Source organism: Trachemys scripta, chromosome 1 (genome assembly GCF_013100865.1).
Source record: "Trachemys scripta elegans isolate TJP31775 chromosome 1, CAS_Tse_1.0, whole genome shotgun sequence".
Lineage (NCBI taxonomy): Eukaryota > Metazoa > Chordata > Testudines > Emydidae > Trachemys > Trachemys scripta.
In genome coordinates, this window is record NC_048298.1 from 247,143,018 (window position 1) to 247,157,790 (window position 14,773).

A 14,773-nucleotide genomic window follows, 5' to 3' on the forward strand; every position below is an offset into this window, starting at 1 on the left:
CTGCCATTGCCATTTGCAACACTGTTGGGAGAGGGTCCCTCATTCCTTGTCCTTGAAGAGCAGATGGCCTAGGTTCTGGAACTATTCCCCTTGCTGGCCTCTCCAAGCAAGGAGTGTAGGTGCTTTTCTCCTTCAGAGAAGGAAGGATATTGTGGATGTTCGAAACATAGACCCACATAACTTGTAAAACAAAGTTTATTTGAAAATAGAAAGAGATGGATTTAAAACACATATAAATGATTGTCTAAATAAACATATCTAGATTCACTTTTCCAAAGTTAGAATGCACTCTTACCCAATTGCTTTCTCTTCTATTATTTTTCTGCATGATTCACAGAAAAACCAGTGTTCTGACCCTTTTGTCAGCTGCACAGCATCCTGCCCTTTTATCCTGTCAGTGTTTTTTCTGTGTCAGTTCCTTTAAATAAATTGTCCTTCCTGCTCACCCTGTGATGTTCAGGTGAGAATCAATTAACATACTTACAAAGATCCTCAGACTGGTACTCTGTGTGCCTATTTGCTCTTAAAGGCATGATTAGCCACTGTGTGGTAAATGCTCCTAATGGCCCTATTCTGTGTTCCAGGAGAAGGTATTTACCACTCTGGGACTATGTGATAACCAAAAAGCCTTGCCTTCTCTTTTCCTTATAGTCTTAAATATAATGGATAAACTAAGAGCATCAGATAATATCCCATGACCTCTGTAAAATATAATGGATAATTTGTCACTCGTCCTACATTCTCATTTTACATATGGGGAAAATAAGATAAATTAAAACAATTAAGGAGGTGACAATTTACAGTACATAAAACTAAAAAGATTTTAAATGTTTAACTCCAGTACTATGTTATATTGATATATTGTATTTCCTGCCGGCTGAAATATTGAGTTACAAATAAGCTCAGAAAAATAATAACGTTTGTTACTTTTTACAGTGCCCGCTGACACATTCAGCTCTCTATCTTGATCACACTTTCCCCCTCAAGAACAAGGACTATGTTAAGCAGAATGTCTATGTTCTCAAGCAAGCAGGACTGTTAACTTCAGAAATTTGTCTACACACAGAAGTTGCACTGGTTTAAGTAAAACCAGTTTAAAATCAATTTAGGTAACCACTAAGAACATTTTTGTGGGGATATATCTAGGGTTACCATATTTAAAAAATAAAAAAAGAGGTCACTCCACGGGGCCCTGGCCCCGCCCCTTCCCCAAAGTCACTGCCCTAACTCCGCCCCCTCCCCTGAGCGCCCCGCATTCCCCCTCCTCCCTCCCAGCCACGCGAAAAGGGCTGCCCGAGCGCTACCCGCTTCACAGTTTGCCGGGCAGCCCCCAGACCCTGAGCCCCCGGCCGGCGCTTCCACAGCGCAGCTGGAGCCCGGGAGGGGAAGCGCCCAGCTGGGGGCGCAGGGTCTGGAGGCTGCCTGGCAAACCATGAAGCCGATAGTGCTCGGGCTTCGGGGAGCCCCCATGCCTCCGGACCCTGCGCCCCCGGCCGGGCACTTCCCCTCCCAGGCTCCGGCTGCTGTGCTCCTCCCCTGACTCTTCGGCTCTGTTTAAGAGCTGAACTGCCCGAGCGCTACCGACTTCGGGCAGCTCCCTTGCCTCCGGAGCCCGGGAGGAGAAGTGCCCGGCCGGCGGCTCAGGGTCCGGAGGCATGGGGGCTGCCCGAAGCCGGTAGCGCTCGGGCAGCTCGGCTCTTAAACAGAGCCGAAGAGTCGGGGAGGAGCACAGCAGCCGGAGCCCAGGAGGGGAAGTGCCCGGCCAGCGGTATTTTTCCCGGACATGTTCGGCTTTTTGGCAATTCCCCCCGGACAGGGATTTGATTACCAAAAAGTTGGACATGTCCGGGAAAAACCGGATGTATGGTAACCCAAGATATATCAGTTTAAACTTGGTTTACACCCATATAGTATATGTCAGCGAAGCCTTCTCTATGTGCAAAAGTTGCACCCGCATAATGTATAGCTATGTAAATAACACTAAACAAAGTAAGATTATACACTGTGCTGTGCATGCACTAGTTTCAGCCGCTTCACATTTGAAACCAAGGGCTTGTCTACATGGGGAAATGTACTGGCATTACTACATCAATATAATTATATTGCTATAGCTATACCGGTATAACTTCCCATGTGTACACTCTGAATTGTGATAACAGTGGCCATTTAGAAGTAACATAAGCCAACCCAAGAAGGGCCACTGTTATTATGAATGAGAGTGTCCACGTGGGGAGTTATACCAGTATAGCAGCATAATTATACTGGTATATTAATGCCAGGAAGTTTCCCAGTGTAGACAAACCCCAAGTCTCCACACAGTGCTGTGCTGCATAGATTGGTGTTTAATTTATTGATGCCCTGATTAATTCCACATGTAGATAAGCTCTAAATCACTTTTAAAATATGCTTTTACTTAAACTGGTGCAACTTTGTGTGTAGACAAGACCTTAGGTTAAGACTACTGGGTACATTTAGTAAAGGTATCTTATCTGTTGTTTGCAGCTGACACAGTTACAAAAAGTGCAATTTCCTTGGCATTATATATATATATCACATTTGTTTTTATTATAGAAAAATGCAGCCTCTGTGGAAAACTCATTTTAAAATGTCCTTTTCAAACACTGGCTTTTGATCTTGTCAGTTGTGTATTGAGTGTACATTCTACGGCCATGTCTATACGTACAGCACTGCAGCGGCACAGCTGTACTGATGTAGCTGCGCCGCTGCAGCACATCTGGTGAAGATGCTCTATGCTGATAGGAGAGAGCTCTCCGGTTGGCATAAAGAAGCCACCTTCGCGAACGGCAGACGCTATGTCGGCGGGAGAAGCTCTCCCACTGACATAGTGCTATGTACATGAACACTTATGTCGGTGTAACTTAACTTATGTCACTCAGGGGGGTGGTTTATAAGGGCAGGTCTTCACTACGGGGGGGGTCGATTTAAGATACGCAAATTCAGCTACGTGAATAGCGTAGCTGAATTCGACCTATCGGAGCCGACTTACCCCGCTGTGAGGATGGCGGCAAAATCGACCTCCCCGGCTCCCCGTCGACGGTGCTTACTCCCACCTCCGCTGGTGGAGTAAGAGCGTCGATTCGGGGATCGATTGTCGCGTCCCGACGAGACACGATAATTCGATCCCCAAGAGATCGATTTCTACCCACCGATTCAGGCGGGTAGTGTAGACCTAGCCTAAGTTATGCCGACATAGGCTGTAATGTCAACATAGCATTAGTGACTTGTTTTCTCACCCTGGCTAGGAAATTGGATTTTTCCCACTTTCTTTTGAGCTAAAATGGGTGGCTATGACGCTCTCAGACACAATTAATTAGTATGCATATGTTGGACTGTAGAAGAGATAACACCTATGGCTTTGTGTGACCTGGATTCCTTAAGCATCTAAAGTAGGCTGATCTTCCATTCTCAGTGAATTAAGCTAACATTACAGAAAAGAATTAAAAATGTAAAACTCTAGCTGGAAATGTATGAATATTATGACATGCAGACAGACTACTTGTTTTTATTCAGTGATATAGTCTGGTTTCCACTTCCCTAGAATCTCCCTGGATTTTATCATTTCTTAGCAACACACATACATTTCATGTATTTACGCATTAATTGTTTTAAATGGTATGAAGGATTAAAGGAGTCTAAATATATGATAAAACAATATGCCTATGAATGTAAAATGGAGACTTTGAGTACATAGTAAGTATTCTCTCCTATTGTCCCGAAAAGAACAATTCCTTACAGATATATTGGCAAATATTTCCCTTATCTCCTTTATTCCAGAGGCTGACGTTTTGTGGGCATCTCTTTGTGTAGTTTAGAAATATATACTTCAGCAAGGCTTGCTGCCACTGCTGAGATGAGGCTATCTCTTTTCTCTCACATCGATTATTGTTTTGGGAATTTTCATGTCACAATTCCAGTGTTCAATACAGTGCTGTTCTACTAGTATTTATGAATTATAAAGCAATATGTATCACTCCATAAGAAACTTCCTTTTATTAGCCCTTCTCTCAGATTTGTGATGAATCTGAACAAGAGAATGAAAATACATTCATTACAATTTCTCCTATATTTTTGTCTATTTCATGGTGACTAGAAAAACCTTCCCTTGAGAATACTAGTCAATCTATGTACAAGAATTTATATATTTTCATGCTCTGCCAATTGTTCTGACTCTAGAGGAAGCTCATTGTAGGATTAAGACCAGATTTCTGCTCTGAGGCAAGGCATCCTTATTGTTGCTTGTAAAAATAAATTTGACACTCGAGCAATAGTCCATTTTAGAGTCCATTTTCAATCACTTGGAAAAATAACAAAAATTACTGTCACTGGTTGTAAAACTGAGGTGAAATCCAAGAAGGTAGATATGTGGAAGAGATTATGGACTAAATCCTGCCCTGGCTAGATTAGCAAGGGGGGAAACGAAGACTGACTTCATTGTAGTTTTGGATTTGCTTTCTTTTCTGTTCACTTTCTTTTACAGGTACCTAATCTTTAAGCTTTTCTTTGTATGATGTGTGTGCATAGGCGCCGACTCCATGGGTGCTCCATGGCTGGAACACCACGGGGAAAAAATGCTGGGTGATGATCACCCACCGGCAGCCCCTCAACCAGTTTCCCCCAGTGCCTCCCACCAGCCAGTGGCTCCGCGGATCTACGCCTCCTCCTCTCTCCCTGCACTTCCCACCCACTGCAAACAGCTGTTTTGCAGCATGCAGGAGGAGCAAGGACACAGCATGCTTGGGAGAGGGGGCGGAACTGAGCAGGAAGAAGCGGAGCAGGGATGGGAAGAGGCAAGGTGGGGGTAGATGGGGGGGGGGAAGAGGCAGGGCGAGGGTAGAGTGGGTCAGAACCAGGGGTTGAGCACCCCCCGGCACTTTGGAAAGTCGGTGCCTATGTGTGTGTGAACTAGAAATTTCATGTTTTTTAGAATGAAAGTTTAGATTCTGATTTCATCATGGGACTTCAGGACCAAAGTACTTCATGTACCAAAGTACTGGCATGAAGGCCCTGATCCTGTGCCATTAAAATCAAAAGGAAGTTTTGCTATTAACTTTACTGGGAATAGAAGAAGATCTATATTGTCTCTGCCTTACCATTGTCCAGCCCTGTCTCCAGTAGGACTATTCAACATGTGTAAAGTTAAACCTGTGTATAAGGTTTGCAGAAGACAAATCTGGGACTGACCTGGCATTTTCACAGTTTTTTAATTACTTTTAATTAATTTGTTTTAAAGCTGATCAACATTTTTGAAATCTTAATGAAAAACAACCAAAAACTTTACATATTTTTCCATTTATTAGCCAGCTCTAATTTGTTCTGTACTGTTTGTTTAATCTTCACTTGAATTAGCAGCCTTTACAGTAATTGAACAAATTTTCTGCTAAATTATTTTACGATTCTTTGTTTTTATTAAAATACCAGGCTTCTACTGTGCCTCATGGAAGAAAAGCTCTGTGTACTGTTTGGTGTAAGCCTGAGTGATGGTTAAGGTCTGCATTCTCATCCTGGAAGGCACAGTCCCCTCAGAAAGGAGATTCAGGGGATTCGTGACCACTCTCATTTCTTTATGGCTACATGGGAGCAGGGGCTTGAAACTTTTTTCTGTTGTTAAAAGTATGGAACAGGATGAAAACTAGTTGGTTAGATTTGTCTTTAACAGAAATGCAAAGATTTTTCCTGGACCACTTCTGATTGTTTGTTTAACCCACTTCCTGCCCAGGCCAGTTCCCCAGAATTTCAGGCAGTCTCTAGCTCAGTTTCTTCAGATGTTCTTCACTGCCTGTCTCCATTCTCCAGCCAATCCATGTTTTCTAGTACCGCCCATCTCCACTCTGCAGCCAACTCTACTCCCTGGCTGTCTTTGTGTTTCTCCAGTTCACTTGACTTCCTCAAGTGAGGTCTGTCATGAGGGGAGCCCTGCTCCATCCAACCATAGCAGATATACATTTGCTGAAAGAACATGTGTACCTGAGCTCAATGACTCCCCTTTTCTCTCCCTTTTCCTACCCCTCCATTATCTCATCCAGATTACCTGGGTTCAGTGCCCCACAACTCACCCAGTTCTGTCAACCCCTTCCAGAATCCTGGCGGTTTCTGATAAGTCCTTGACCCTTCAGCAATTCACAGTGGATAGCTGGAGTCCAGGAGCAGAGGACCTGCAAGAGGTCTATACCTCTGCCCACATGAAAGCCAGACAGTGCTATGACCAGCCTATTTAACCTTTTCAGGGTGGAGTCTCCCTTGAAGTCTCCCTAGACCTTGGTGGGGTGAATAGATAACAAAGCAGAGGTGGGGGTAGCTGTGGTTTTGTAGAATGGGCAAGTGGGGATCAGGGTTGTTTGAAGGAGTGATTGTGGGTGGAACATTTTGTTGGTGGCAAGAAATTGGTGGAGCGTTGCATGAGAGTGGTGTAGAAAGAACATTGCAGGGGATATGGAGAGAGCCTAGGGGTGTTAAAAGGCATTTGGTTGGGGGAATATTGTGGGAGATGGGAGGGATGGAACTTGGATAGCTGGCATTTTCTGGAGACCTCTCCTACAGACCCAGGAGTCTTAGTTGGCTTAATTAGTCCCCGACAAGACTATTTAGGCTCATTGAGGAGTAACTAGACCATTTAGGCTTCCTGAGGGAGTAGATCCCAGCAAGGAGCTTCAGGACCAGGCCATTTGTAGAGAGGAGAGGTGAGATATTGTGAATAGACGGCCATGGAAGGGAGAAGGGAGAACTGAGCAATGAATGAAAGGAGTCAGGGAGAATTTGAACTGTGGTGGGGCAAAGGGGATGGAAGTAAGTGATGGAGGAGTTCTGGGGAGTTTGAGGGACCACTGAGTAAGGTTACACAAGACAGCTTACAAAAATGCTAACTTGAGTGTGCATCTTTGTGTAAAGACTCCCATGAAAGGGATCTATTTAAAACCTAGGATTTTATTATTGTTTTCTGTTTTTTTTAAAAAAAACCTCACTGTTTTTTTCCCTGTGTTTGAACAAGCAGATCAAATAACACATGTGCCAATTTGTGAATGTAAAGTGTATCATGTCCTGAAAAAACAAAAACCACTTCAGCAAAACTTTTAAAAGTGCTAATTTGTGATTAAAGTTTTAGTGAAGAGTGGATAATGTCAGTTACACTTTAGTTATTATGAGTGTTTTGTTAGGGAGCAGAGTTAAGGTGGTATGGTGCTGGTTTTTATTTTGTTCAATGATCTATCTGTGAATTGGGAGTTAAGGTTGGGTCAGAAAGTCTTTATGGAAATCATTATTTTAGGTAACAGTGTACCGATGTTCCAATCTGGTCTCATCATCTCAAAAAGTTAGAGCAGAAATAGAGAGGGTAAAGTGACAAATGTTGAGGGTGATTACAAGCATGAAAAAGCTCTTATATGAAGAAAGATTGAAAAGATTGGGGCTGTTTATTTTAGAGAGAGGTGAATAAAAGGTAACATGATAAAGATATGCAAAATTAATGAATGGCATAGAGAATCTACTTTGGGAGCTTCTTAATCCTTTATCATGATATAAGAACAAGGAGACATTGAATGAACTTGAGTGCAATTTAAAACCAATAAAAGGAAATGCTTTTCCAGACAAAACACAATTAGTCTGTGGAACTAATTGCCACAATATATAATTGAGGCAAATAGCTTAGCAGGATTTTAAAAAGGGTTAGATGTTTATATGGGTAACATGATTATCCAAAATTACAGTAAGAAATTAAAAGTAACCAAGAGTTTCAGAAGTGATATAAACTCTCATGCTCCAGGGCATAAGCCAACCTCTAATTAATAGAGGTTTGGAGAAACTTTCCTTGTGTAGAGGTTATATCATAGTTGTGTTTCGTAGACTTTCTTTCACCTCCTCCTGAAGCAAATGGTACTGGCCACTTCAGGAGACAGGATACTGGACTAAATGGATCTCTGGTATTATAATTCTTAGGTTTCTATGTTTTTGTATCTTAGCTTCTGATTTCCATATTTCAAGGACAGACACCAAAGGGAAGGACTTGCTTCTAACATATAACTGCAAAGGCCTGGGTCCTCCAAATACATATGCGCTTTGATTAGTTCTATTGACTTCAGTGGGACTATTCACAGTAAGTAATGTTAAGCATGCCTGTATGCCCATGCAAGACTGGGCTAAAGTACGTGCAATCATTTAAAAGTATATTAGGCCATGTCTACACTCCAGAGTCAAGTTGACTTATGTTGACAATCATAAACCACTGTAATTACATCGCTTGTGCATGTTCCTTGTGTTGGCAGGGTGCGTCCACAGTTGGTGCTCTAGCACTTACAGATAGAGCAGTGCACCATGGGTAGCTATCCCATTGTGCAGATCACCACCTTCCTCTGCTAGGAGTTTTGGGAGTGGATCGTAGTGTATAATGGGGGAGGGATCACCGCCACATAATGCAGTTTTCTCCATCCCATAATTCCAAGGGCTTCCAACTACATTTCGTGCCATTTTTCAACTGCTTCTGTAAACTTTGTGTGCAGCTGATCCTGCAGTATTTCATGAGCTGTAAACCTGAACAGGAATCCATGCTGCCTGTCCTGCTGTGTGGCATGGAAAGAAACAATTCTAGATTGATATTGGCATTCATGGAGCAGCTGCACATGGTGGACCGTCGCTATTGGGCTCGGGAAACAAACACTAAGCGATGGGATCTGATTGTGATGTAGGTCTGGGATGTTGAGCAGTGGTGGTAGAACTTTCATATTGCAAAGCCACTTTTCTTGAACTCTGTGTGGAGATTGCCCCCGCCTGTGTTGCAATGAGACCTGCCATAACAGTGGATGTGGGGCAATTGCTGTGTGGAAGCTGGCAACTCCAGATTGCTAATGGTCAGTTGCGAATCAGTTTGGAGTTGGAAAGTCCACTATGGGGGTTGTGGTGTTGCAAGTGTGCAGAGCCATTAATCGTCTTCTACTATGAAGGACTGTGACTGTGGGCAATGTACAGGACATAGAGGATGGCTTTGCAGCAATGGGATTCCCTAACAGCAGTGGGGCAATAGATGGCATGCATATTCCAATTTTGGCCCCAGACCATCTTATGGTGGAGTACATCAACAGAGAGGGCTTCTTCTTTATGGTACTGCAGGCACTAGTGGATCACCGGGGTCATTTCATTGACATCAGCGTTGGGAGGTCAGGGAAGGTGCATGACTTACACATCTTCAGGAACAATGGCTTGTATAGAAAGCTGCATGCAGGGACTTTCTTTCCAGACCAGAAGATTCCAATAGGAGATATGGAAATGCACATAGTGATGCTGGGAGACCCAGCCTACCCCTTACTCCCGTGGCTCATGAAGCCATACACTGGAAACCTTGACAGCAGCAAGGAGTGCTTCAACAACAGGCTCAGCAGGTGCAGAATGACCATAGAATGTGCATTTGGCAGATTAAAGGGTCACTGGTGCTGCCGTTTTGAGAGGTTCGACCTCAATGAGGAAAATATTCCCATGGTCATAGCAGCCTGCTGTGCTCTGCATAACATTTGTGAAGCCAAGGGGGAAACATTTCCCCAGGGGTGGAGCACTGAAGTGGATTACCTGGCGGCTGATTTTGAGCAGCCAGACACCAGCACTATTAGAGGGGCTTATTGGGGGCTATTTGAATCAGGGAGGCTTTCAACAATGATCCTCAGTAATGTGTCTGTCTGTAATGAAATGAGCCAGACATTGTTTACTTACCACATTGAATGACGCTTGTAATGATTCCTGCCTGAGCATTAATTGTAGTCAGCAAATGTGCTGATTGCCACCATGTATAAATTTCTGTTGCAGCCACCTTGTGTAGGTCACAAATAAAGAATCATGGTCTTTGTAAGCCAAATTTTTTATTAAACAGCAATACAGACATTAACATTTCTTACAAGGGACATGACAGTGAGCAGCACCCTCTGAAGTGAGGATCTCACAGCTGTGTGAAAGTCTAGCTGTTTTTATGGAAAATGTCCCTACGGGTGCAGTGCAAGGGGTACTGCAATGGGCCAGGAACATGAGAGAAATGTGTGGGAGGAGCTTGGAGAGGGCAAGGAAGGCAGTTCTGTATGGGCTGCAGGGGGAGTTGAGCACACATGTGTTCTGCCTGCAGTGCAATCAGGTACCTCAGCATCTCTCTTTGGTCCTCCATGAGCTTTATTATCCACTCCTGACCCAGTATTATCCGCTCCTGGCCCTGTGTCTTCTCCTGGCAATCCATTTCTAGTTTGTTGTTTATAGTCTCTCTCCACACTCTGTGCTCACTATCACCCTCATCTGATGATTGCAATACTTTGCAAAACATGTTGTCCTTACTCCTCCTCCTTTGCCTCCTTATCTGACAGAGGTGTTCCACCAGTGTGTAGGAGCTGGCCCTCAAGGGCACATCTGCATAAACAAAAGAAACAACACAGAGTCAGTATTGTGTGTGCACTCACGGCCTTAAATCATAAAAGTTACATACACCTATGTCTCACTTTCCCTTGGCAAGCACGGTGAGAGCACTAAACATGGCGTGTTCAGCCTGGGGATGCAAGACAGGACAAAGGGTCTGGGTGGTTTCAGAATGGGATCAATACAGGTGCCTATAAACACTATTCTGAATACTGGCACCATTTTCCACAGGCAAAGGCGATCAAAGCTGAAATCACACTTCTGAGAGTAACCGAAGATGCAAGGGTGCATCTCCTGCATGCATGCGGCTTCTGACTGGGTCTGTATGCTGCTCACTGTGTGCTGCTTTGGTTCCTTCAGAAGTAATTGCTGATTGGCATGGCAAAGTTTCCTACAATGGGGGAAGAAACAAAGCAGCTCTGCCAAGAAATTTTAAGCAGAGGATTGCAGAGTATCTGCAGGAAAATTTCCTAGAGATCTCTATGGAGGATTCCTGGGAGATCTCAGTGTGATTAACAAACTTTGCCGCAGGGCCCCCACTGCATAGCTACACAGGGGAATGTGAAGCAGATGCAAACAGTATCTAGTGTTGTTAATTTCGATCCCTTCTCCCATGTGCACCATATAAGAAAATTAAGGACACCTCAACCTCATGTAACTGCACTATCAAAGCAAAATGAGTGATCCCCTCTCCTGCTACAGGCACGCCAGAGCTGGATTGCTGGGATTGGCTAGACCCCTCTGAAGCCAAAAAGAGGTCCTGGCTCGCCACACCACTGACAAGCCTGTCGCCTATCCCACATCCTCCTCCAACTCGACCTCTTTGTCCACCACTTCATCCTCAGGGTTGACTCTGCTAGCTGCTGCCTCCTGTCCCTCTGAAGTATCCACAGGATTCTTGGCAGTGCAGGTAAGGTCACTGCTGAGGATGGCGTGCAGCTCCTTGTAGAAGCGGTGTGTTTTTGGCATCGCATCGGAGCGATGGTTGGCCTCCTTTGCCTTCTGATACGCCTGCCTCACCTCCTTGATCTTAGCCCAGCACTGCTGCTTGTCCCTTTCATGCCCCTTCTCATTCATATCATGAGCAATTGGATCAGAGTTGCAACTGCATAGCCTCCTCTCCCCACAAACCCAGAAGATCCAGCAACTCCAGTGTACTCTAGGTGGGAGTGTTATGCTATACAAAGCACACGTGATCTTTTCAGGGAGAAAAGAGAAATACGCTGCATTTATTGAAAATACAACAGTTAGCATATGCCTCTCTCTCTCACTCACACACACACACACACACACACACACACAGAGTCCTGCCACTTGCTGTTTATAGTTACCAGTCTGTTGTAGCTTGAGTCAATCTAATGGCCAGTTAGATTCAGCACGAGTGAGGAGCTGGGCTCAGTCGGTCGCAATCTGATGCTCCGAGGCTTTGCAGGACTGAACCCAGAGTTCCATGGCAAAACACCCAGCTTTATAGTTGTAAATTCACATTTGAGTCCAGGCATTTTGCAATGTCATCCTGTATATATTAGTCCTTAAGTGGTGTTAATCTTGGGGTTTTCTGCTGTTATCATTTGATGGTTATTGTCAGGCTTCCCATCGTTATCTCCTATTTGTTGTCTTGCATTCAGGGGTGCCTGCCTCACCTTTGAGGTCGTCAATGCTGCTAATGTGTTTAGCATCAGATACAATGGATGTTTTTTGATTGTCTCCTGTTTTTTCCAAGTCTCTCACTTTTTCTTGACCATCTGGACATTTGTGATGGCTTTCACACCTTATCTTTTCCTGATGCATGTATTCCTCATTCACACAAACAATCTCTTACAGAAACCTTCAAAGCTATACAGACAGCAGTATTTTATATTCAACAGAATACATTGTAAATTAAGCCTTGCTAAATCTTATAACTAAACCAATTCACATTGAGGCTTCAGGCCCTCAACATTCCTCTAATCTCCTTAACATAGATACAATACAAGATCCTGTCTCTTACTTACTAAAACCTTAAAGCAAAGAAATGTATATTTAACTAGAGTGCCTAATTTGTAATACAGATAGGAAACCATAGTAGACAATATAATTTATCCTAAAACAAAAGGGTAACCATAATCAGTCATAAGGATTGTTCTGGTCTGTCATTCCTTCTGCTATTCAAAATGGGTGGCTGGCAGGATGAAATCAAATCATACATTAATTCTCATAGTACAATTATAAAATCCTGCTCCTACAGGAGCGTGTTTGTTGTGGAAAGCCGGCAAGGTCAGCTGGGAAGATGTGATGTGAGCTGTCCACGCTGAGCAAACAGGAAGTGGAATTTCAAAAATTCCTGGGGCTTTAAAGGGGGAGTGGTACATGCCTGTGTACCTGGCTGCAAGGCAGAAGAGTAGAAACTGCTTACTAGAGCAGTGTTGGGCACCTCCTGGAGGCCAGTTAGGGTGACCAGATGCCCTGATTTTATAGGGACAGTCCTGATTTTTGGGTCTTTTTCTTATATAGGCTCCTATTACCCCTCACCCCCTGTCCTGATTTTTCACACTTGCTGTCTGGTCACCCTAAGGCCAGTTAGGATGACACAAGTAAGTGGAGTGTCTATGCTGACACTGCATCTCTCAGGCTTTGTCGCAAAAAGCTCTATGACGTTCATCAAGGTGGTTTTATGATGTCAGCATAGCAGGAGGGTTAAATTGGCTGGAGGAGTATTGTTGTGTGTACACATCCACTGTTTTGTCAACCAAACCTGACTTTTGTTGACAAAACTGTGTAGTGTAGACAAGGCCTTAGAAAACAGCTTGGAGAAATAGAGTAACCAGATCAGTTGCAGACCTTTGCCACCTCAATATGTGTTCAAAAGCTTCTGTCTCTTATTTCACAGACTCACTTGTCAATTTAAATGTGTATACCTAAACTCTCAAGTAATTGCTTACAATAGACCCATTCCCATAAACTTCACTTAGCTAAAACTCTTATTGACTTCAGTTCCTGAATGAGGACTGCAGGGTCAGTCTCACCGTGAAAAACATTTTACAAAATAAGGAACAAATTAACTACTTCTTGACTTTATTTTCAGTAATGCACTTTACAGCTACCCACTCTAATATCCCTGGCTGTAGGTCTGAGTTAAATTTCAGAAATATAGCTGGGATGTACATGGTCTGCATTCAAAGCCCATTGTAGTCAATGTTTATTAACTTCAGTGGACTTTGCATCAGGCCCTATTACAGTAACAAATATAGAAAATGTAAATGAAGCTCTGAGGAAATGAAAAAAGCCACACTCAATATTCTGTAAGTGGGCTATGTAAAATAAAGTGTTTGTGCTATTTTACACGTTCTTTACTATAGTAACAGTAAAGGACTGATAAAGAATCTGGGCACCCAACTCTTATAGAATTTCAGCCCACCCTAAAGACCTTTTAGAATACCTGTTTTTCATCCTTGAGAATTTTATCTTTAATGAAATTTATGATTCTTGAATACTAGTGTATGATGGATGAACGTGTTGTAGAATTGTTTGCTTCTTTGGGTATGTTCACACTGCATTGTAAACCTGGGTCCGTGAAACCCGGGCTGTGGGCTTGCGTTTCCAAGCCTTCCTCTTGATCATCCACACTGAATTGTAAACCTGGATTTATAGTTGCTGGACCTGGGTCTCAGAGCTGTGCTAATGCATACATACTGCACAACACAGACCTTCTGACTTAGGTTTTCAGCTTGAGCTGCATCCACACTGCAAAATGGCAGGGCTTGGATCTGCATCACAGTGCCTTGGGTTCTGACCCAACCCCCTAGAAGAGTCCTAGAACCTGGTCCCCAAGTGCTTTCTGACCCGAGTTAGGCTGATTTGTGTATGGCTGGAAGGGGGGGCTTGGGTTTACACCTGAGTCAGAGCCCAGGCTTAGAGTACAGTGTAGACATGCCTTTCTTTTAAATTTTATCAATTTCTTTTTTGGACTTTATTTTAAGATAGGTGTTTTTTAATGTGTAAACTGAATTTACAAACTATCAATGAGAAAAGTGGGGGGGGGGGAGAAAGAGAATGTGAACTCAACATTACCTGTCACACAACAGGGCCTGATACAAAGCCCACCGAAGACTTGAAGACTGTTGTGACTTGGATGGCCTTTGGATCAGGCCCTCTTGACTAATGTGTATTGTTTTCATGTTCTTCCTCCCCTTCTCTCATTGATAGCAAATATTAATTTTGAAAAATATAAAGATATAAAACTAATTAAAATGTCAATCATTCCTTTTATTAACATTTCCTTTACTGTGTAAACAGTAACGTGTAGCAGGGTTTGGTGTTCATACTGAACATCCAAACATCTTGGACCAAATTCATCCGTGCGGTAAATGCATTAAAGTCAGTGGAGTTCAAGAAGTAT

The 14,773-nt window shown here is 43.4% G+C and overlaps 1 protein-coding gene across 2 annotated transcripts in view; it reads left to right on the forward strand.

Annotated features, from left to right (window-relative positions):
* The window catches only part of FGF14 (fibroblast growth factor 14), a 629,737-nt gene that overhangs the window by 398,537 nt on the left and 216,427 nt on the right, over positions 1–14,773 (forward strand). The window lies entirely within an intron of this gene.